This window comes from Saccopteryx bilineata, chromosome X (assembly GCF_036850765.1).
Source record: "Saccopteryx bilineata isolate mSacBil1 chromosome X, mSacBil1_pri_phased_curated, whole genome shotgun sequence".
Taxonomy (NCBI): domain Eukaryota; kingdom Metazoa; phylum Chordata; class Mammalia; order Chiroptera; family Emballonuridae; genus Saccopteryx; species Saccopteryx bilineata.
The window spans coordinates 35,472,053-35,495,038 of NC_089502.1; the positions used below are offsets into that span (position 1 = coordinate 35,472,053).

General features: G+C 36.8%; 1 non-coding gene across 1 annotated transcript; it reads right to left on the minus strand.

The window, feature by feature from the left end:
* Positions 1-367: 367 nt before the first annotated feature.
* On the minus strand, positions 368-516 carry LOC136317994 (small nucleolar RNA SNORA62/SNORA6 family). The gene has a single exon (XR_010727975.1). It is a non-coding gene; the product is annotated as a small nucleolar RNA SNORA62/SNORA6 family (small nucleolar RNA).
* Between the last annotated feature and the right edge of the window lie 22,470 nt (positions 517-22,986).

The following is a 22,986-nucleotide window of genomic DNA, read 5'->3' on the forward strand; positions in this document are numbered from 1 at the left end:
GTTGAGGGTCCCTACTTGCCAGTATATTGCTATTCAACAGAACTTTCTGCAGTGATGAAGGTAGACAATAGATGCACTATTCAATGGGTAGTCACTAGCCACATTGTGACTGTTGAGTTGCTGAAATGTGATCTGTGATCTGTGATCCTTAGGGATTGAGTTTATAATTTAATTCAGTTTCAGTTAATTTAAACTTGAATTTAGATAGCCAAATGTGGCTGATAGTTGTTATACTGGACAATACAGTCCTAAAGGCTTTTTGATAGCTGTCAGTAAAGTTACAAAGTTTACCCTTTTAAGTGAATATTTGTATTTAAAGGAGAAAATGAATGACCAAGGTTAAAGAAGAATATTACTATTATTTTTTTAATGTGGCAGAGAGTACTATCAAACGCCAGTCAGAGGCAAGCTCTATTGGTGCAAGCGAAAAGCCTGCCATTAATATAGCACACTTTGGACACTCAGAAGTTAGTTGACAAAGATGAGCCTCCATCCTGAGGTTTTATAGAATGCAGGAGAAAATTCTTGAATGATAAATTTCAAGTGCTGTGGAAAACCAAGAAGGCTACTTGTTTGGGGACTAAAGGCCTTTTTATTGCTTCTCAAATTAGACCATGTAAATGGTCATCTATGAATAAGGTTAACTCTAATTAACAAGATTGACTTTATTAAATGTCATCTACATGTACAATGTTGTAATAAGCTAGTGTCTTAGTAAACTGCAGTGGCACAGCCTTAAACAGAGGAAGAAAAGAGTAGATAGAATGAAGTAAAAATGTTGGGTGCAGGGTCACAAAAACATAATTAAGATTCCAGCTCTTGTGCCTTTTATTTTATTTTTTTTTCATGATATCATTTGTGCATTCAAATATCAGAAGTGACTACCAAGAAGTTGCTGCATGTGAGCACTAGTATTAAATCTGTTAGTGACTGACTAAATGATGGTGCATCTTAACCTCTTGGTTAGTTTTAATGCTATCCATCTAAAATGGAGATTACTAAGCTTTTTTGCAACCATGTTTCTCAGTATATCAGGAAACCTTAAACTGTTTTGAAGAAAGGCAGTGATGAAACAAACGATTGATACTCTCATTAAGCTGGTTATTGAGCTTCTTTCTGAGATTTAATGGTATATAAATTGTAGATAAAATAACATAAGGTATCCTGGAATGATGACAAATTAATACTACTATGACTACTGCTACTACTACTAATAATAATAAAGTTTTGTGTGCTGATTTTAAGTTTTTAAAACACTTAATGTTCATGTGTTTTACAACAATCAGATGAGGTCAATATATTATTATATTAACATGTGATATATTAATGTACTGTTATTTACTATAATATAATGTTATTAACCCCTAAGTATGGTCAAGTTTTCTTCATTTTCTCATGACTATCCAGACTGTTAGTGGCACATAACTTACTTTTCTTCGGCTTTACAACACTAAGCTTTACCAGATGATCTACTAAAATAATCTCAATACAAGTGCTGCACATCCTAATTTTGTGAGGTATTCTATGGCTCTAAAGGTAAGGTGGTAAGGGGTTCTTTAATGATACTGGTCAATTAGTCTGACTATTCTAGAGTCTTTATAATTTAAGATTTATTTGATAACAGGCTCAGAGAACAACTAGCTGCCTTCTTCAATCTCAGGCCTTGAACAATTTAATATGAGTAACTGAGAATACTTAATGTTGATTACAGACAAGATCTCCCTCACACATCATTTTAATTTTTGTGTTTTTCTTAGTTAGAGAGAAATAACTTTCACATGAAGTAAGTAAATAGAACAGTAAAATTGTTGAGGTTTAATGCAAGCTGCAGATTATTTTTTAAGTATTCACCAACTAAATAAAGAAATATTCCTAAATGATTCTGTTCCAAACAATAGTGATAATCCTGCAAATATAACAGAATTTTAGGATTTATTTTCCAAAGGGGAAATCTATCTGTAAACCATTGTAGGTGAGAGGCCCATGTTACCTAAACCCTTAGTGGATTAACCCAACATTATGTAAGAGTTGTTAATTTTTTTAAGAGTTTACTATTGCTAAAAAAACCAAACATGTTTATCTCACGTAGACTTAAAAGCACAAAGGTATATAATTTTTTATCTCACTGCCTTAAATTAATGTAGAATACCTTGAAAAAAATCCAATGGTACCAGTACAATAGCAATGATATCTTCTTCTCCATAGGCTTGCTATGAAGACCATGTGAAATAATGTATATATGTAATTCTCTTTGCTCCTTGCCTGGCATTCAGTAGGTTTGCAAAAATGTCAGTTCTCACCTCTCTTCTCAAGAATTTATACTGCGTCATAACCTGCCATGTTATTATCTAAAAAGTCATCATCGTCATTCCTGACAGCTCTACATTTAGACCTTTCAAGAAAGCATAGGAAGGGTTAATAACCCTCTCTAGATTGTGCAGATAGAAAAACACTATCAGTGTTGGCTTAAGCACCCCAAATCCTACCTTGACATTGCAATCGCAAACCTTACCCACCTTCCAAATTTCAGGACTTGCGTTGGGCTTGTTGCTGTAGATGATAAAAGCTATTAGAAAAAGAAAATTTTAAGATAAAACAGTTTATTTCTTCTCTCCAGAGGATCAGAAGAACGTATTTAGAGAATGAAAAAAAATAATTAAATATTCTATAACCCACTTTTCCAAAGTAAAGAAAAAATATTTCATTCCTCCTACCCACTGGGGGGTGGTGGTAGATGACTCCTAAAGATCAAGATGTCATGGTGTAAATAAATCATACTTTTCCAAAAGGATGATATTCATTGTAACAAATACTGCAAAAGAAATGCAATGATCATGGTAGCAATCATTTTTTTTTCCTGTAGGGCACGTCAGTGGCCTTTTTCATTGCATCTAGGCATATGTCGTCAACTACAATGATCTCGTTTCTACCGTGTTCATATTTTGATGGTCAGAATGGCCGAATTGTAAACTTCTTAATCAAACTTAAAACTCTAAATCCAGATGTCCTTTCGCACCACTGTGTCTGTGAGGACACAAATGACTGCAAAGTGGAGGACTCAGAGGTGACTCACTGTGTAGCAGCTCCCCTAATCCTATCATTGTAGCCCAATGTTATTGCTCCCTAGATGAGGTTCCCTCGGTTATTGCCTGAAAGGTATGTGGTGAGGGGCATAGGCACTTAGAGGCTCAGCAATCAGCGGCTTCCTTGCATGGGACATGTGATGTTCAATATTAATGAAGAAGCTGTGCGGTACTGGCAGGATTCTCGGCCAAATTAGATATTCTCTAAGTGCCAAATGTCTCCCGCTGAATTTGAGTGGAGGAGCGCTGTCGCTTAAAATGAAAGAGTCTCGAATGCAATACAAAATATTTTTCTCTTCAGGTTTCATATTACCCCACAGGAAGCAAAAGGCAAAGGGCACGGCGCAGAAAAGAAATAGACACAGACACGTTTTGCAATGACGAACTTTATGTGGCGTCAGGAATGGCAACCTGTTCTCATGTTCCGCAATTCCGAGGCAAGATGTTAACACTGTCAGGTTAAACTGAGTAAAGGAACAGGAAGATGAGGCAGAGCTGGAGACTTCTGAGCAATCCTTTTCAAAAATATAAAACTCACCTAAGTGACAGGTAAGCTAATGAAAAGGTTCTCAGTATGCCCTTATACTCTCCTCTTAAACTTCCGTGACCATCAGCAGCTCTGTTCAAATTCAGCTGCTAAACGAAGACACAGATCCGCAGTGTTTACCTCCCCGGAGTTACCAGTGCTCACTGAGACCCTCCGAAAATTAGGGTCGTTTTTCATTGAGAATAATGATAGAGGATCCTTCTCCGTCCCTTTTTGCTCCCACGGTCCTAAGCCTTGTGCCCCCTCCCACTTGTCCGAAATCGGATTTCTTAAAAACCGTAGCCCGTACACCCAATTCAGGTGCGCCATCCGCAGCCCGAACCTTTGTTCAGAGACACCCACGTTCAGTCTCTCTCCACGTTTACTTCTTCTTAAGACCCCATACACGCTTTCTATTTCTCTCGGTTTCTCGGGAGCCAGATTCCCGAGATCCCCTCTTCTGCTTTGCTCCTTCATCTCCAGCCCCCAATCCCAGCCTCCTTGGAGACTCCGATGCCCCTCCCGTGTAACCTAAGCTCCTCTGTTCTCCCAGAGACCCCAGTCTCTCCGTCATCTGCGCTTTCAGAGTCCCTCCCTACTCACCCCCACCACCACCTCCCGCCCGGGCCAGTGCGGTCCTGCAGGCTGCAACCATCCGGGACCTGTCTCCGCTCTCCATCACCCCCACCCTCGCCTAAACCGTTAAGGTTTTGGCTAGTAATGCAGCTCAGGGTTCCAACTTACCACAAGCGTCCGGGAGGTAGACAAGGCAGCGGTCGCCGCGGCCGCAGCTAGACGAGAAACGGACTCGGCTGCAATCGCCCAGCGGAGCCCGCGGCAGTCGTTGCGCTGCTCTGCGCTGCGCGCCGCAATCTCGCGCCTCGGCGGAGGGACGGAGGGAGCTCGGCGCGATAGGAAGCGCCGGCGAGTCGACCTCCTCTGGGCGACCGTGCGTCCCGGATAGGTTTGGCTTCTTTCGCTCCTATCTTACTCTAGCATAGTAACTGACCACCTCCAGCATCTCTGCACAATTCGCGTCTTCTTTCTTCTTCGATGGCCCCTAACTAACTACACTATTCTAAACGGACGAAGACCATCACGCGAGCACCACGACGATCTCGACGACTCCGACGACAACGATGTCAAGAAGAGATAAGAAAAGTTCATATGCAATCGCAGGTAAGGGACAAGCAGGCCGAAGGAGCAGGCTGGCGATCCAGCTGCTCCTAAGGCAAGATCAGAGAGACTGGTGCACCCGAAAAGGGAGCGTCCTCGGCGAGCACCAGAGCGCCTATCCAGCGCCGGGGAAGCTGCACCGGGCTTTTGGGCCAAAAGAGGGATGAGGGGAGGAGCAAGGAGCAGCCAATCAGCGTCCCGAGTTCCACTGGCCCCGTCCTGTTTTGACCCCGCTTTTGGTGCATCTAGAGCCTACTGGCAGGGGGCGCGAGACCCCATGGTGGCTGTGGTGGCTGTGGTGATTAACTTGATTCGTGAGGCCTGGAGACTAGGGGGAAGTGGAGTTAGTCGTGGTGGGGGGAATGTCTCAGGAGTGTATCTTTAAAGGTTCAAGGAATACCTCCCTTCCAATACACACACACACACACACACACACACACACACACACACACACGCCCTCTGAACATTTCAGTTCAACAAACACTTCCCAAGTCTTAAAAGTTTCACTGACGTTTGGAACTCCCTCCGAGGACCTAGGCTCTGACTCCTGCTCATTTCCTCAACAGGAGCAACTGAGGCATCTTCAGAGTCAAATATATTTAGTGTGCAAATGCCATGACCCTGTTATAAGACTTGTGTTCCCGACGTTGTCCCCAGGACCAAACGCTGAGAAGGAATAAGTTATTAGAAAACAAAACAAAACAAAACAAAAAACCTTAGCTTTTGTGGCCCAAGAAGGCACAGTTTAGTTCCCTTTTTAGCCCCACAGGACCTGCCTCCGTAAGTACTGAGAACGACAGCCTGAAGGCAGCCTCTTGGGGTTTCTGAGGCAGGGTTGCACATATATCTCCAGCACAGAACCGGGAGCCCGCAACCAGCTGGTTGCCTAACCCCTGGAGGACTGCGGTGCTGTGGTCAAGGCAGAGGGTAAGGGACAGACCACAAAAATTTCCTTTTGGCAACTAATAGGATGCTGAGCTGCCGCCCGACAATCAAAGCTTTCCCCAGGAACTTCCCTAAGACCGGCGGACGCCTGCAGTGTCCTGCTTGAGCGCAGAGAAGGGCAGTAGGGGCCACCTTGTGCAACACTCCTCGTAGGCACCAAGACCAAGTTTAGTAGTTGAGATTCTCCCACCTGGAAGTGAGAAGCAGGGCAGAGCAGATTTTTCTAGGATTTAATGAGAGTGGGCTGCGCAGCACCGCAGCCAGGGCCCCGGGGAGAGAAGTGGGGACTGGCTGGCTCCCTGTCAGCCCGAGGTAGCTGGGCCGAAGAGAGAAATCCAGACTCCAGTTTTGCTACCTCGAGTCAAAGGGACGGCAGACCGATGATTAAATGAAAAAGGTTGCAAGGAAGCCTTGCAGCGGCTTGGAGGATTGAACCCCACAGAGCGCAGAAGGGAAAGGAATAGCCGGCTGCTCCAGGGCCGTTTTTCTCAGTAGCTCCAAAAGTTAGGGATGGGGAAGAGAGTGGGAGCAATGATAAGGAACAGGTCCTTCCTTATTTTGGCTCACTTTTCTCTGTGCCTCGGTTTCCCTAATTGTAAAAGGAACTTTTCTGTCTATTCTAAGGGCATTTGGGAATCCTCGGATTCCCTCCACCCCACTTATTTCAGACACTTTTCAGGGTTTTACATTTTAATTTGGCAGTGAACTTACTGTCCAAACCAGAGCTCTCCTTCGCAAAGCAAAACTACATCGCAGTTTTCTGGAAGCATCTGTTGAATGCTACCGTAAGATGCTTCACAGGTGGCTGCGACAGTATTGCTGAATTTACAGACTACGCAACGCGCTCATCTTTAGAAATGTCTTGTTATCGAACAGTAATTTATAAATATTGAAAAAAATGTCTCCTTTTTAAATAATTAAACACTTTACTTTTAAAAATCCCCAAATAATCTCTTTTTCAATGAGCACGGAATACTTCATCCTGCTCTCTCTCTTTTTTTCTCTTTCTTTCCAATTTCTTTTTTTTTTTCTTTTGGCGGGACTTGTATTTATTTTGTTTGGCGGCTGAAACATTTGTTTTACTCTTTAAAATGTAAGTATAAATCCCTGCAATATATTTGCTAAGGCAAAAACGGTCTCTGCGGAGCCCAGAGCCGTAGATACAATCCGCAGAAGCCAGGGACCTTTTCACTCTCACCTCCGGGGAACCGGCTTAGAGCTGCTGATCACAGTTAACAAAGATAAGGGTGATAATAAAGATAAGGGTGATAATGATGACAATAAAGATAATAACAGTAATTACAATAATTGTTATCACTCTAACACTATCTATCTCGCTTCCTGGGCTGTTCTCTCCTTCTCCCGAGGAAAGGCAAAAATGCCCAAGGGAATCAGGGTGAAACCCACTCAGGAACTGGGAAAGTTCTCCGTGCAGCAGAGGGAAAACAGGGCGGTGGGCTGAAGCGCGCCAGGGGCTCCGGATTCGGGTAGACACAGGCAGGCAAGTTCGCCTTTGAGCGGCGCTCGCCGAGCAGCCAGGAACTGGTACAGCTGAGCGGGGTTCGGGACACCAGGTTCAGCCAGGAACGCAGACTCCTCTTTCCCGGCACTGGCAGCACATCTCAAACCTATTTTGGGCGGCGGATTGTCCCAGCACTGGCGTGTCCGACGGGCTTTGGAGGTTTTGACAAAACTACATATTCCGAGGAATATAGTGTAGGGCGAAATTTAGAGCGTACTTTAAGATCAAGCAAGCAAACTCAAAATAAATACACGCTGGGGTTCGCTATAGTCGCTACAGAGGTTTTCTCGAAGCCCTGTATAACTTCTCCTAGGGAATCATCCCAAGATTTTTCACGGCTCCCCCCACCCCTTAGGTCTATGAAAGTAATCCTTGGAAAGAGAAGTCATTTACTATAAAATTCTCCGGTTTGGTACAAATCCCTAACGCCCCCCGCACCCCCCCACCCTCCCGCGGAACTCAATTTCCAAAAACTCTCTGCATTTTCTTAGAATATATATGACCCTTTTCAACTTGCACACCAAGGGGATATCCCCTTATTCTCAAATAGTACTTTTCCAAAACTACAGATTTAAAATTTCAGTAAGGAGTTAAAATAAAATGTTACTAAATAAGAAAAAGTTCCTCATCACTCAAGTCTTTGGGAACCTTTTTATAAACAATACTAACCGAGTAGGAAAGTTTATTTCTCAGAGAACCCTATTTTTAAAAACCCGAAAGATTCTAGATTGATTTATTTTAAAATGAGTTACCCGGTTCTAGAAAAATACTCCAAAGCAGGCATTCGTGCAGAGCAAGAGAAGCCACGTCAAAATTCTACTGAGAGATTCTCCCTCTCTTGTTTACCACAGAACATAACTGCAAGAAATTCTGATAATCATTCCACGCATTTTTTCAGGTTTAAAACAATCCTGATACCTAGTTTTTCTTTTGTAAATATCAAGTGATATAGTCAGCATTTCATATTTTTGCTTAACCAGACAAACTCAGGACCTCAGGATATCTATAGTGTTCCTCATTAAGGCATGACATACCAAGAGATAACTTTTATAGCGTTTTACAAAGTAAACTTCTTTCTTACTGTTGTAAAATCAGTTATTGAAAGGGGGCAAAATCTTGGATATAAATTGTTCATCATACATGAAGTCTTTTCAAATTTGCTAGGACAATTTTTAATGAAAAACAAAGCAATTGTACTCTATGTGCTGTGTAGAAAGGCAGGGGGCAGTCTCTGATCGTGTCAGTCTTTGAGTGCGACATTTTTTTGGAAAGATCGCTGTTTTAGCAAAATAACAATAAAACTCTGTTTTTCTGATACTGAAGAGAAAGAAACTGAAAGCTTTCGGGATGATTTGGAAATTCCCATGTACACCTCTGAGTAAAAAGTTATATATATTTAAAATCTATGCTTATTTTTGTTTAACAAATGTTATTGAATTAATTTAATTGTATCTGACATTCTCATAGTTGTGGCTTCTAGTTATCAAATATTTATTTTAAAATTTATATATATACATACATATATGTAAGTTTCAGTAGGGAAGGGCTGGGAATCTAGCAGCCTCAACAAGGAGAAGAAGTAGCTAGAAGCTACTTTAGAGAAACATATGTTGTCATAAAGCACATTTATGCAATGATGAATGCATCTTATATTATGGGGATGTGTGTCAGTCTTCCAAAATCTGACAAGAAAGGTAGTGACTACGACCTTTTGTTTAAATTCAACTAATATTCAAAGGTCAGGGCAACAGTGATTTTTCTTTCATTCCTAATTCAAGACTAGCAGTCTTGCTACCTCTTGATTATTCTTTCAGACCACTTTGACGACCTCTGCTCCAAATTCCTGTACTAATAAAGGTTTTTACCATGCAAGAAGACATTTGCTTGTTTGAATCATCTCCAAAGTAATGGGTTTAGTTTTTCTTGTCTGTAAATCAATCTCATTATATTGTTTTAAATGAGGCCCAACCATCATTCACTGTGATCTATTATTTTTTAATTTTTATGAAGTGAGAAGCAGGGACGCAGAGAGACAGAGTTCCACATGGGCCAAGCTGAGATCCACCTGGCAAGCCCACTAGGGGGTGATGCTCTTCTCATCTGGGGCATTGTTCCTTTGCAACCAGAGCCATTGTAGCATCTGAGGTGGAGGCCACAGAGCCATCTTCAACTCCCCTGGGCCAACTTTGCTCCAATAGAACCTTTGCTGCAGGAGGGGAAAAGAGAGATAGAGAGAAAAGAGAGGGGGAAGGGTGGAGAAGCAGATTGGCACTTCTCTTGTATGCCCTGGCTGGGAATTGAACCTGGGACATCCATAGGCCAGGCTGACGTTCTACTACTGAGCCAACTCCAGGGCTAATTTTTCTTTTCTTTTTGTAAAAACTATCTCCTCAACCAAATTATATGATAAATATCTCAGGGGCAAGAATTTAGTCATGAATTTTTCTTCATCTTCTTTTTTCTTATCTGTCCTAATGCTGGACACAAAGAACATAAACAACAATGATAACTTGTAATTTTTGGCACAAAATAGCTTAGAATGAAAAGCCAAGAAGTGCAAGACAGCTAAAACCTGAATTACTCAATGATTTGAAATAAATATAGAAGGTATTTTACCAAGTAGGCCCATCATAAAAAAAATATCATGACAGTTTGAACTGAACAAGATAAAACTTAATAAGAATACTTATGAAATGCTGAACTTTGGCTACTAAAATTGTCTGCACAAATTTCAGTCACAGAAGAAAGAAGTGTTTGGTAGATTTTATTAGTATCAGGATCAAAATGTCCTTAGTGTGATATTAGTAGGAAATATAATTTTATCTTTTACTTTTGTAACTTGCATAGATATAGTCAGAATACAATTAAGTTCTAATTGGTGCTTTCAGCCACATATTTCAAAAATAAAGTTAGTTGAATAGAATTCATCCACAAGGATTTTCAAATCAGTAAGGGGTTTGAATTATGTTATATGATGAACTATGACTTTCTGTCCTCTGGAAGATAAGATTTGTAAGATACATGCTAGCTGACTTCAAATATTTTATGGTTTCTTATGGAGAAAAAAGATATTAATTTATTTCTCAAGATCAGTACGCATATCTTATTTGTATTTGTTTTGTCAGTACCTAACACAGTGTCTGATACAAACTAGGCATTCAATAAATATTTTGAACTGAAGGAAAATACTGACACAAAAGAATAAAAGTAGAGTTAATGGTGGAGCTTATAGTTTTCATCTCTGCAGAAGGGCTTTATAGCATTCAGAATTGACCAAAGGTGGAATGAGCTGTTTAGGGAGGTAGCAAGTTCTCCAAAAATAGGTTGTTCAACTATATAGTGGTTAATCACTCAGTGGAGATGTTACAAAGAAAAGACAAGTAAATAATGAATTATTTTAGAGCTCTTTTCAGTCCTAAACTTTGCAAAATACATAAATGCTATCTCAATCTTGTTTTAGAGGATAAAAAGAAATATTGGACTTTCTGAAAAAACAGAGACTGAGAAAGGTATGCACTATTATAAGAAAGAAGTAGTTTCTTACCAAGTCCATAGGAAACTTTTGTTGGAACTACTGCAATTGGTACATCCTGACTTCCATGGGAAATAAGCTCTAAGTAAAAAAAGGAAAAATAAAAAAAAGCTCTGAGAAAATAAACATCATGAACATGACAGCATTATGTTGGGATACTTTAAAAGTCTACAATACTATACCAAACTGGTCAAATTAATAAGACATATCAGGATATGATTAAAATGTGTAAATTTAATTGCATGTTACTATGGGAATTTGATAAAAGCAAATGCATTGTTAAATTAAGACAAATGAGGAACTAGTTTTTATTAACCTGCATAACAAACATGCATGGACTTTAGTATTCTCCAGTAACATCTTTGTCTAAGATTCTTGAGATTTGCACAAAGAAATTTTTCACTAAGAACCAGCATAGAGAACAAATTGAAGGACATTTAGAAATAAAGTTTTGGGCAGCTTCTTTGGTTTCCCCATTAATCACTTTTATGTAACTATACAAAATAACAAGAATTTCAGGCTACCTACCATACCAAAGAAGCTTTTGAACTAAATTCTAATTTTATCATTGTTTTATGTCAGAATCTGTGATATAGTTCACCAAGATATAAAAAATGTGAGTGAAGTGTAAGTTATAGACCATGTTCAGTTCAAGATCAGAATCTAGAGTTTAAAAGTATGAAATATCTACCATGTTATGTAGTCTTTGTGTTTATTTATTAATTTATTTTTTTCTTGCCCCAAGAGTTATTGCATTCATTATTTTTTCAGTGCTGCCATATTATTTAAAGAAAAAAATTTAGTTCTTTTTTTTTTTTTTTGGAGGGGGGGTGGAGAAGCAAATGGGCGCTTCTCCTATGTGCCCTGGCCGGGAATTGAACCCGGGTCCCCCGCACGCCAGGCCAACGCTCTAAGGCTGAGCCAACCGGCCAGGGCCTTAAAGAAAAAAATTTAAATTAACTTTTAAAGATATTATTTGAAAGTCAATACTTTTATCTCGACCTACAGTGGCATTACAAGTGAGATCATTTATTCAGTATGATGTCAAGTTAAGCTTAGTTCAGAGAGATGTTTTTTTCTTGATTTCCTTAAGGCTGCAATAAACACATTGCACATTCAATAGACATATACCATAGCTAATACACATGGAGTCAAACACACATCTCAAAGGTGGGAAAGAGCTGCTTAAACTAGAATTTGTAATTTCAAAAGAGGGAGCTAAAGCTTGAGTTTATAAATCTCTTTTGAATATTATAACAGTTTACCTTAAAGATGGGATAACAAGCCTGACCTGTGGTGGCACAGTGGGATAAAGCGTTGACCTGGAAAGCTGAGGTTGCTGGTTTGAAACTCTGGTCAAGGCACACATGGGAGTCGATGCTGTCTGCTCCTCCCCCCATCTCTCTCTCTCTCTCTCTCCTCTCTGAAAAAAAATGAATAAATAAATTCTTTTTAAAAATTTTTAAAAAGATGGGATAACAAAGATAAAAGAAATTTACTTATCACTAATGTCTGAAATAGATACTTGCTCTTCCACAAAACCCTTCATTAAAAACTTCCAGTGTTTTTGAAAAAGATAAAATTTTCTGCTTATGTATATTCATTAGATAAGAGTACGAATAATAAAGTATTCCTTTTACTTTAAAATGTTACCTAACCAAAAAAAAACCCAAAATAAAAAAACCTCAAAGATAACATTTTAAGCAATAATAAATTTCACAACAATTCACACAGCTATGTTACTTTTGCTTTGTTCAATATCTGTGCTTTCTTCAATAAACAGCACAATCAACTGAGTTTAATCCAATTGGATTACATGGCTTATAAAATCCATATCTTACGTTCAAATTTATCTGTGTTATCAAACTTGTCATAAGGTATTGGCAAATCCTTAGCATCTGCCATCTGCTAAAAATAATCTACATTGGAAAACACCACATTTAACATAGCAGAACCAAACTAGATAATAAAGCTACCCTATCACTAATACCGCAATCACCAATCTCATCATCTTTTCTATCATCATTATTGGGAAGCTGGTCAACAAGAACTACCTAGTTTGTCAATGAGCACCAATCTTTGCTAATGGGCTAATGGGAGTTTTCTTTTATTTATTGAACCTTGCTTTTCTCTCTTCTCATTCCATATTTACATAGCATTAAGACCAGGTGGTGGTGCAGTGGATAGAGCATTGGAGTGGGATGCAGAGGACCCAGGTTCAAAACCCCAAGGTCTTGGGCTTGAGCACCGGCTCATCTGGCTTGAGCGTGGGATCATCCGGCTTGAGCATGGGTTCGTTAGCAGGAGCAAGTTTCTGGCTTGATAGTGTGGTTATGTCTATGATGGCAAGGTCACTGGCTTGAAACACAAGGTTGCTGGCTTGAGCCCAAGGTCATTGGCTTGAACAAGGGGTCACTCAATCTTCTGTAGCCCCCTGGTCAAGGCACATATGAAAAAGCAATCAATGAACAATTAAGGAGATTAAGGAGCTGCAACGAAGAATTGATGTTTCTCATTTCTCTCTCTTCCTGCCTTTCTATCCCTATCTGTCCTTATCTCTGTCTCTCTCTCTATCTCTGTCACAAAAAAAGAATTAAGATCTACATCATTCCATTATGCAAGTGACCCCTCTTCTCAAAAAATCTTCATCAGTTTATCAATATCTGTTTTATTAGTGAAAATAGAGCAGAATGAAGAACATTTCTCTCCCTATATTACTATGAATGACCTATTAACTATGTTCATTTGATAAAATGTCTCAATCAGGCTGCACTGGCAAATATAAAGTAGTCTCTGCTAAATTATACCAAAGAAATGAGGATTGTATTTTCTCCCCATTTACAAAACTGACGATTAACTAAGTCTCTACAGATTTCAAAGGTTAGAACATCACAAATTCACTCAAAGTGGTGTTTTGAAAGCAAGTGATAGCAAAGGTTCTGTTTTTTAAGACTAAAGAAAAAATATTAAAGTCAAATATATTCTTATAACCAACATTTTATGTACTTTTAATTTATGGACAAGTACAAAAATTTTTCATTCTCTCCAAGTGCAATTTAATTGCAGGTCAAAACCAATACATCAATGACTAGATATCTGTTTTACTTAATGAATGTCCTAGAGTAGAATTACCTGAGTCAAAATTTATTATTTGGCCTTTTGATTTTTGAAGTGATGTATTTTAATCTCTGTGTCTTCTTTTCATTAATAAGGAAATGATAGTAAAAATTCTTCACTATCTGATCTTTTGATGGACAGTAATGAATGCATATGCTTCTAAAAGAGCAAAGTTGGGGGAGCAAGATTTTTCAGAAGCTTCTACTTTGTCAGCATTCCCTTAGGACAGAAACTTTTATTTACTGAGATATGATGGAAAAATAAGCCTTTAATCTTTTAGTTTTATATACACATTATCTAAGAAATGATACTAAATCAAGAACTAGATGGTTTAATCTATGAATACATTGTCTATGGATTTTTTTTACCTCAAGATGACCTCAATCTTTTTGTTACTATAACTTGGCTTAAGTTCAGTAGATACGAGGAAGGTAGTTAAAGATAGTGAGGTTCAAAACAAAAAAGAAGTTAAAGATGTAGAGAAGTAATGATCATTATATTATTTTCAGATGAATGACACAGTGGAAAGCAAGATCTCTATTTTCTAGTTTGATAACAAAGTATTGAGGCGAGGTGAATTATATCAGTAGTTTTGGGTTGCTGAGAGTGGTTATTTATTTATTTTTGTGTTGTTGTTTTTTTTACACTTTGTAGTTAAGTAATATGGCAGCAAAAGAAATCAACAATGTCATCTGCAATTCTAAACTTCAGAGAAAAAAAATCACAACAGAACAATCACATCTAAAAAGATGGTTTGTCTTTCAAAGATTAGGCACTTATTCTAATGATGTTATGTTTCATCAAAATATTTCTTAAAATCTTTTCAAAAATTACCTTATGAACTACATTTTTTGAATTTTTGTAAATATTACAAAGTCATTAACAGTTAATGTCTAACAATTAAAATTTTATGACCCTAATATTTTGTCAAATCAAGTAAGAGCACATGACTTTCAAAGCTTCTGAAGAAACAAAAAAAATTGCCTTGGTTATGTAATATATGTAGAGTAACATTTTATCTTATGTGAGAAAGGTTTTTTTTTTTGTTCTATTCCTTTATATGTATGCTCTAGTGGAAACAAAAGATGCAAGTTTTTCTTGAAGTTTGAGGTAAAAAAAGATGACATTTAAGTCAATATTTCAAATATTGAAGCAGGAGAAATAATATTTAGACAGAATCCCATATCACTTATCTGGTTATTAATTATATTAGTATAGTAAAACTGTAATAGGTATGTCTTCTCTCACTCCTTTTACAAGTAGAATGGGTGAATTATTAAAATCATATAGAACTGTTTCCCCTTGCACAAAAATTAATTCAACATGGAAAAAAAGCTAAATATAAGATCTGAAACAATAAGTTACACAGAACAAAACGTAGGTACTAACTTCATGACCTTGGCTTTAGAGGACAATTTATGAATTTGACTCCAAAGGCAAGGGAAGTTAAGGCAAAATTAAATGAATGGGACTATATCAAACTAAAAAGCTTCTACACAGCAAATAAAACTGACAACAAAACAAATAGGCAGTCAACTAAGTGGGAGATGATATTTGCAAACAAAAGCTCCCATAAGGTGTTAATATTTAAAGTATATAAAAAAACTCACAAAGTTCAGCAGCAAACAACTCAATTAAAAAAATGAGGGGAGGACCTGAGCAAACATTTCTCCCAAGAGGACATACAAATAGCAAATAGATAAATAAAAAGATGCTCACCTTCACTAGCTATTTGAGAAATGCAAATCAAAACTACAATGAGATACCACCTCATACCTGTTTGATTGGCTATTATCAACAAAACAGGTAATAACAAGTGTTGGAGAGTCTGTGGAGAAAAAGGAACCCTAGTTCATTGCTGGTGGGAATGCAAATTAGTACAACATTATGGAAGACAGTATGGTGATTACTCAAAAAATTAAGAATAGAATTACCATATGATATAGCAATCTCTGTACTTGATATCTACCCTGAAAACTTGAAAATATTCATACATAAGGACAAATGCACCCCCATGTTCATTACAACATTATTCACAGGGGCCAAGACATGGAAACAACCAAAATGTCCCTCGATAGAGGATTGGATATAGAAGAAATGGTACATATATACTATGGAATACTACTCAGCCATAAGAAATGATGACATAGTGCCATTTACGATAACATAGATGGACCTTGAGAACATTATACTGAGTGAAATAAGTAAATCAGAAAAAGCTAAAAACTATATTATTTCACACATAGGTGGATTTAATGCTAAGACTTATGGACGTAGATAAAAGTAAAGTGGTTACCAGGGGGAGGGAGACATGGAGGGGATATGTGGGAGAGGGTGGAAGAGGGTATAAAGAGAAAGAAATATAAGGTGATGAAAGATGATTTGAGTTTGGGTGATGGGTATACAACGCAATCAAAAGTTCAAATGTTATACAACATAATCAAATGTCAAAATAATCTGGAGATGTTGTCTCTGAACATATGTACCCTGATTTATCAATGTCACCCCATAAAAATTAATAAAAAATACAAAAATTCAAATGTTATAGAAATATTTACTTGAAATCTATGAACTCTTACAGATCAATGTCACTCTGTTAAATTTGATTTTCTAAATAATTTTTTTTAAATCATGTACAACTGTTAAGTATTACTCAGCATTCACAAACATACTGTGCAGTCTGAAATGTTTATAATTTCACAGTGTAACCATAACTAGAAATCCTTTAGATTTGAGTATTAAAAATTATGTTGCCTGACCTGTGGTGGCGCAGTGGATAAAGCGTTGACCTGGAAATGCTGAGGTTGCCAGTTTGAAACCCTGGGCTTGCCTGGTCAAGGCACATATGGGAGTTGATGCTTCCAGCTCCTCCCCCCTTCTCCCTCTCTGTCTCTCTCTCCCTCTCTTTCCTGTCTAAAAATGAATAAATAAAATTTAAAAAAAATTAAAAAAATTATGTTGATATGTATGGTTTGAAAATATGTGGAATAACCAATATATATATGATCTCTCAGAAACCTAATGAATAAAATTAATTAAGGAAACTTTATATTAAGAAAAATAAGCACTTGGTAATTTAGTGACCAAATCTAAAATTAATAGACAAACTGTCCTACAGTTTTGATCCTGAGAATGCTGGTTGTCTATTCACTATGATTAGATTGGAAAAGAAGCTTAACTTTAAAAGTACAATATTGGATTTACTAAAAAGGCATTTTCTCTGAAAAAGCCTCCTTCTGTGTTACTGCAGATAGTGTACCATAATTTAATCATCTACTCTTAGAAGATTTTAAGTTCTTCACTTCTTTATTGCTAAGCCTGAGTTTGTACTGCTTGTTCAGATACCAGATTATAATGTAAATCAAAGTAGACTTAACCTTATTATGGATGAAATGCAATCTATTACTTTTTTTAAATTGAATTTATTGAGGTACATTGTTTAACATATTTATACACGTTTCAGGTGCCCAATTCTACAGCACATCTTTGCAAATTGTACTGTGTGTTCACTCCCCCCACCCAAGAAAGTCTTCATTCATCACCATTTATCCCCTTTATACCCTACTTTCCTTTGTGGCACACTGTAGACTATGCAATCTGTTACTTATTTTTAAAGAAACATGAATTTGAAAAATTGTTAAAATGAAGAATTCTGGATTGTTGAAATACTTTTCTCTATCTAAATATGACTAATGACTGCCAGTGTAGTCCTTGAATTTACTGACCTCATAATGTTTCCTTTTACACTATAAATTGAATTGTAAAATATTTCATAAATGCAATAATTCTTAGTAATAAAAAACTTTGCTAAGCCTTCTGATCATTCAAAAACTGGGAATTTTAGAAGGTAAATTAATTTTCAAGTTAGGACTATTGTTAGGACAACTTTCTCCTGAACAGAATACACTGATTGATATGTGATTTCTTTACTCTTCATTTGAAGCTAGTTTTACAGTTAGATGTCCCTTTGCTTCTTGAAATCAACACTACACAAGTAACAGTAGCAATATTTCATGTACATTCTATTTACTATTGCAAAAAACAATTAATTTTCCAAATTTAATATTGAAGTTTACTGAAAAAGATATTTTTAGGATATTGCAATTTAACCCATATCACAAACTAACCTTCCATTAACATTGTATTTCCATACAAAGAGCATAATAAGCTCTGATAAACTGAAATATTTTGTATGTACATAAGACCTTTCTCAGAAGAACTGAACATTCATAAAGTTTCTTATATGCCTTAATATGGATAAGAGAGATAAAATTTAATGAAAATTTTCAACCATAGAAGATTGACCAGAAAATAGTTATAGAAAAAACATTTGTCAGTTCCTCAACCAAAAGCTCTTGCCTGACCAGGCAGTGGTGCAGTGGATAGAGCGTCGAACTGGGATGTGAAGGACCCAGGTTCAAGACTCCGAGGTGCCAGCTTGAAAGTGGGCTCATCTGGTTTGAGCAAAAAGCTCACCAGCTTGGACCCAAGGTCGCTGGCTCGAGCAAGGGGTTACTCGGTCTGCTGAAGGCTCATGGTCAAGGCATATATAAGAAAGCAATCAATGAAGAACTATGTGTCGCAATGTGCAATGAAAAACTAATGATTGATGCTTCTCATCTCTCCATTCCTGTCTGTCTGTTCCTGTCTATCCCTCTCTCTGACTCTCTCTGTCTCTGTTAAAAATTTTTTTTAAAAAGCTCTTAAAGCTTGGTATTTTTGATTCCTCCATGATAAATTCTCCATTTAATAACCAGAACTGAAGTCAAAACTGAACAAATTTAATGGTGAATCAATTGGATTCTGTTAATCAGAATAAAGTTCAGATGAATCACTGGTAATTTAAGAGAAGGGAAGGTTAAAATTCCATGTCTAAGTAAATAGTGCCAATTACAATCAGTTAAATATTTCTAGAAAAGCTTAATGAAATTTTATTACCTTTGCTATAATTTCAAGTTAGAAAGTGTGCGCTTGTTCACACAGTTTTAATTTAAGATTAATTTCAAGAAGTGGAAATTCCAATTTGAGTTTGTAATGGTTTTTGTTGATAGAGTCTTCCATTTATCATTCCATTCACTGTTTCCTTTCTTAAAATGTATGGCTTGTTTACATCTACATCAGGAGTAGGGAACCTATGGCTCACGAGCCAGATGTGGCTCTTTTGATGGCTGCATCTGGCTTGCAGACAAATCCTTAAAAAAATAATAACGTTAAAAATATAAAACATTCCTATGTATTGCAATCCATTCATTTCCTACTGTTCATGTTCATGGTGGTTGTTGTATGGCTTTCATGGAATTACAGTTTAAAATATGTGGCATTCGAGGCTCCATTGGAGCAAAGATGGCCCCGACGCTGGGGATGGCTCCTTGGCCTCTGCCCCAGGCGCTAATGTGGCTCTGTTCGCAACAGAGCGAAGCCCCGGAGGGGCAGAGCATCGCCCCCTGGTGGGCAGAGCGCCGCCCCCTGGTGGGCGTGCCGGGTGGATCCCCGTCGGCGCGTGCAGGAGTCTGTCTGACTGTCTCTCCTGGTTTCCAGCTTCAGAAAAATACAAAAAAAATATGTGGCGTTAACGGTTCTCTCAGCCCAAAACGTTCCCGATCCCTGATTTACATTGTCCTTTGAGGATGATTTATGAGTTTTCTGTCTTTTTCCTCGAAGTTTAAAAAGTAAGTAGTAAGAGCTCTGAAAGACCACCGGAGACCATGTTAATTTATTCTTAGTTAATTAAAATTTGACCCACTATTTCCTCTTATTTCTCCACTCCTTTTGTCCTCCAAATGATGACAGGGAAGGAAAATGAAGAATCTAGTCTTTTTATTTAATATAATTTCAAAAAAAACTCTAACAATTAGACATAGATTATTTGTAATACACTTGGATTTTACTTAAGAAAAATACCTACATGTAAAATGTCTTCAACATGTTGTAGAAATTCTTGAAATAATCCTTGCATTTAAATTTATAAAACCTTACAATTTTAATTTCTTTTGAAATCAGAATTTTATTTTTTCATTTAGGGACTTCAAATGAGGTAATTTTGTATTACTCTCAAACATGATTTCTAATTTTTTAATAACAGATTCATTGAGATATAGTTAACAAATAATAAAATTCATTCCTTTAAAATATATCATATTTTATACATGAATATGAAATATAAAAATACATTTACAGAGTTCTGACTGTTATCCAATTTTGGCTTCTAAATTTTAAAATTCAACTTATAAGTGACAAATTTTAGAAGTTTTCATAAATATAGTATCTTATTTTAATAATTATTTTGTCTTATACTGATGATCACCTTAAACCTTTGGGTTATAATTAACCACATCATATTTCTTAAATAATAGACTAGTCTATTAAATCTGCAGAAATGGTTTGAATTTCTAAGATATTAAAATATAGTGCAATTTTTAAAAATATTCAATTATTTTTAGGACTCATTCCTTTTTACTTATTTTTAAATTTTATTTATTATATTTAATGAGGTGATATTGGTTATTAGGGTAATAAGGATTTCAACTGTGCATCTCTATGGTACATGATCTGTATATTGTGTTGTGTGTCAATCATCAAAAGTCAGAACTTTTTTTGTCACTGTATATTTGTCTTCCCTTCACCCACCCCCACCCCCACCCTTTTAAATTTATTTTTAATTGAATTTATTGTAGTACACATTCAGGAGTGAAACTCAGGTGGGGGAAAATAGGGATAAAGAAAGAATTATTTTTTAGTGCATAGAAATATAATGTGTATTGAGTGAGAAATAAGAATTTGGAGCACTAAATAGTCTTAATGCTTTATTAAATATAGAATGTAGTGTTTGCAGCTTTAATCAATAGTTTGCATCCATTCCCACTTGTGATTTGTCATCTTTGTTTCCACTGGAATGACACCGAGCTAATTTTGTCAAATGCCAATTTGATAGATTGAATAGAATAAGTAGACATAAACTATCAGTCTTTGAAAGTATCACAGATTTGTAGGGCAGTTTAAAAAGGATTTCCAAGATACAGTTAATCATTAGTCTTTTAATATTAGTTGATGCTGTGAGCTGTGGTAGTCTGTTTACTTCTAAGTGTGACTCAGAATTCAGAAGTATTTTTCTTATTTACAAACAGAAGCAAGCTCTAAAGAAAAAAATGCTGACAGACACTTATGTATGTGTTACTAAAACATATTAGGAGCTGGGTATTTGTGTATGGACTGATATGGGACTCTTCAGATGTGTGAAGAATGTACTCAAGAAAAATGCAGTCATAAGTCAATACTGATAAAGGTGGTACTAATTAACCAACAATAATCTAATTAGTGGTGGAATGATTACTACAATAGCAATGAAGCTGTAGTAATAATTATACTAATTTAATAGTAAGTGCCCAACATTTTGCATGCATTATAACATTTAGACATCACTTGGCCCTATAAGATACACATTACTATTCTCCTTTCATGGATGAAGAAGTCAAAGATTCAAATTTATGACTTGACTAAGTTCACTCAGGAAGTACATTGTAGAACCGAGATGATAAACCCAGGTTTATTTTACTCCAGGATGAAGGTCCTTAGACACTTTTAAAGCATTGGACTTGATAGAGGTTGTTCAGTGTATCCTAGACATGTGGAGTCTTGTAAAGCTTTAGTACTACTTGCCATGGTCATATATTTCTTTGGTGGCATTTTCTGGTTTTGTATATGACACCCTAGTTCCCCTCCACACTTAAGAGATAATAAATTTGTATAGTAAGTCTATCCTACACTGTTTTAATTGGTAGTGTATGCATTTAACTTACATGTAGTCTTTTAGTTTATGGGAAACGTTTCCTTTATTCACCATGTGCACTATATTTCAACCCATTTACACCACTATAAAATTACTTAAATTTGAAAATAAACAAAACTATTATCTTTCCAATAGGTCACCCATAAAATTTATCTTCCCCAGTACATTCTCACTTTTGGATTTAAGTAGGTAACATGTTGGAAGTGGCCAATTTGACCTAAAAATAACCAGACAGCTATAGTTTTTTAAAGAAAATCACTGCTATATACGATAAGAAAATAGAAAATGTTTTTACTCAGATTCAATTAGTCAGGATAAACAATATGGAAGAAATTATACCAAAGTCAAAAAATCATTTTTCTTCTTTATTTTTATCTCCCTTCATTACCCATCCCTGAAATTGGTGGGTGTGAGGATGAGTAAAGGCAGCTTTCAAGACTTCAAACAACTACTGTGTTTACCTTTTGGAATTACATAAAACTGATAACAGTTTATTAATATTTCATGGAAAATACATAAACTTCCAACACAGATAAATTTTATAGTTGGATACAATATTGGACATTCTGAATGTTGTGAGTGGATGATAATGCTACTAGGAATGCAAATATGATTTATTTTTATTCTTTAGGACTGCTCATTTCATTTGACATCTGTGTGGATTAAAAATACTTTTATAACTAGGAGAAAGGCTCCAGGAACACGGTCTCTCTCACTGTCGGAGACTATGAATGCTAATGAGCCTTGACTCCCAACGAGACTAAAGCACAATACATGACATTGCCATAGAGACTTATCAACTGCAAACCTCTACCTGAGCGTGCCAAAGGGGCAGAACCTGGGATACAGAGTCACTGACCAGGAAGAGGGAGAGAAAAGAAAAACAAGAAGATAACCTCTCAAAATCAAGAATAATCTGCAGACTTTATAACCTATCCCATTTTATTATATTTGTTCGTTTGTTTCTCTTATCTTCATTCTTGATACTTTCTTTCCTCCTCCAATTTGGCCAATTAACTCTCTGCCGGTCTTACTCTCTCCTCTCCTTGAACTACACAACCCATAAGTGTTACATCTCCCATTATCTTTTTTCTCCTCTTCCTTTCTCTCTATGAGGGTTGCACTCCAAAACCCTTAACTCTCTCTCTCTCTCCTTTCTTTTTTCTTCTTTTAGTGGTTCCCTCTTTTTTTCTCTCTCTCTTTCTTTTCTCCCTCTATATTAGTTTCCTCCTTTCTCCTTTACATCTCCTCTTATTCAAACCTCAATAACAAACAAATTATCTTATCTGGGACTCAAAC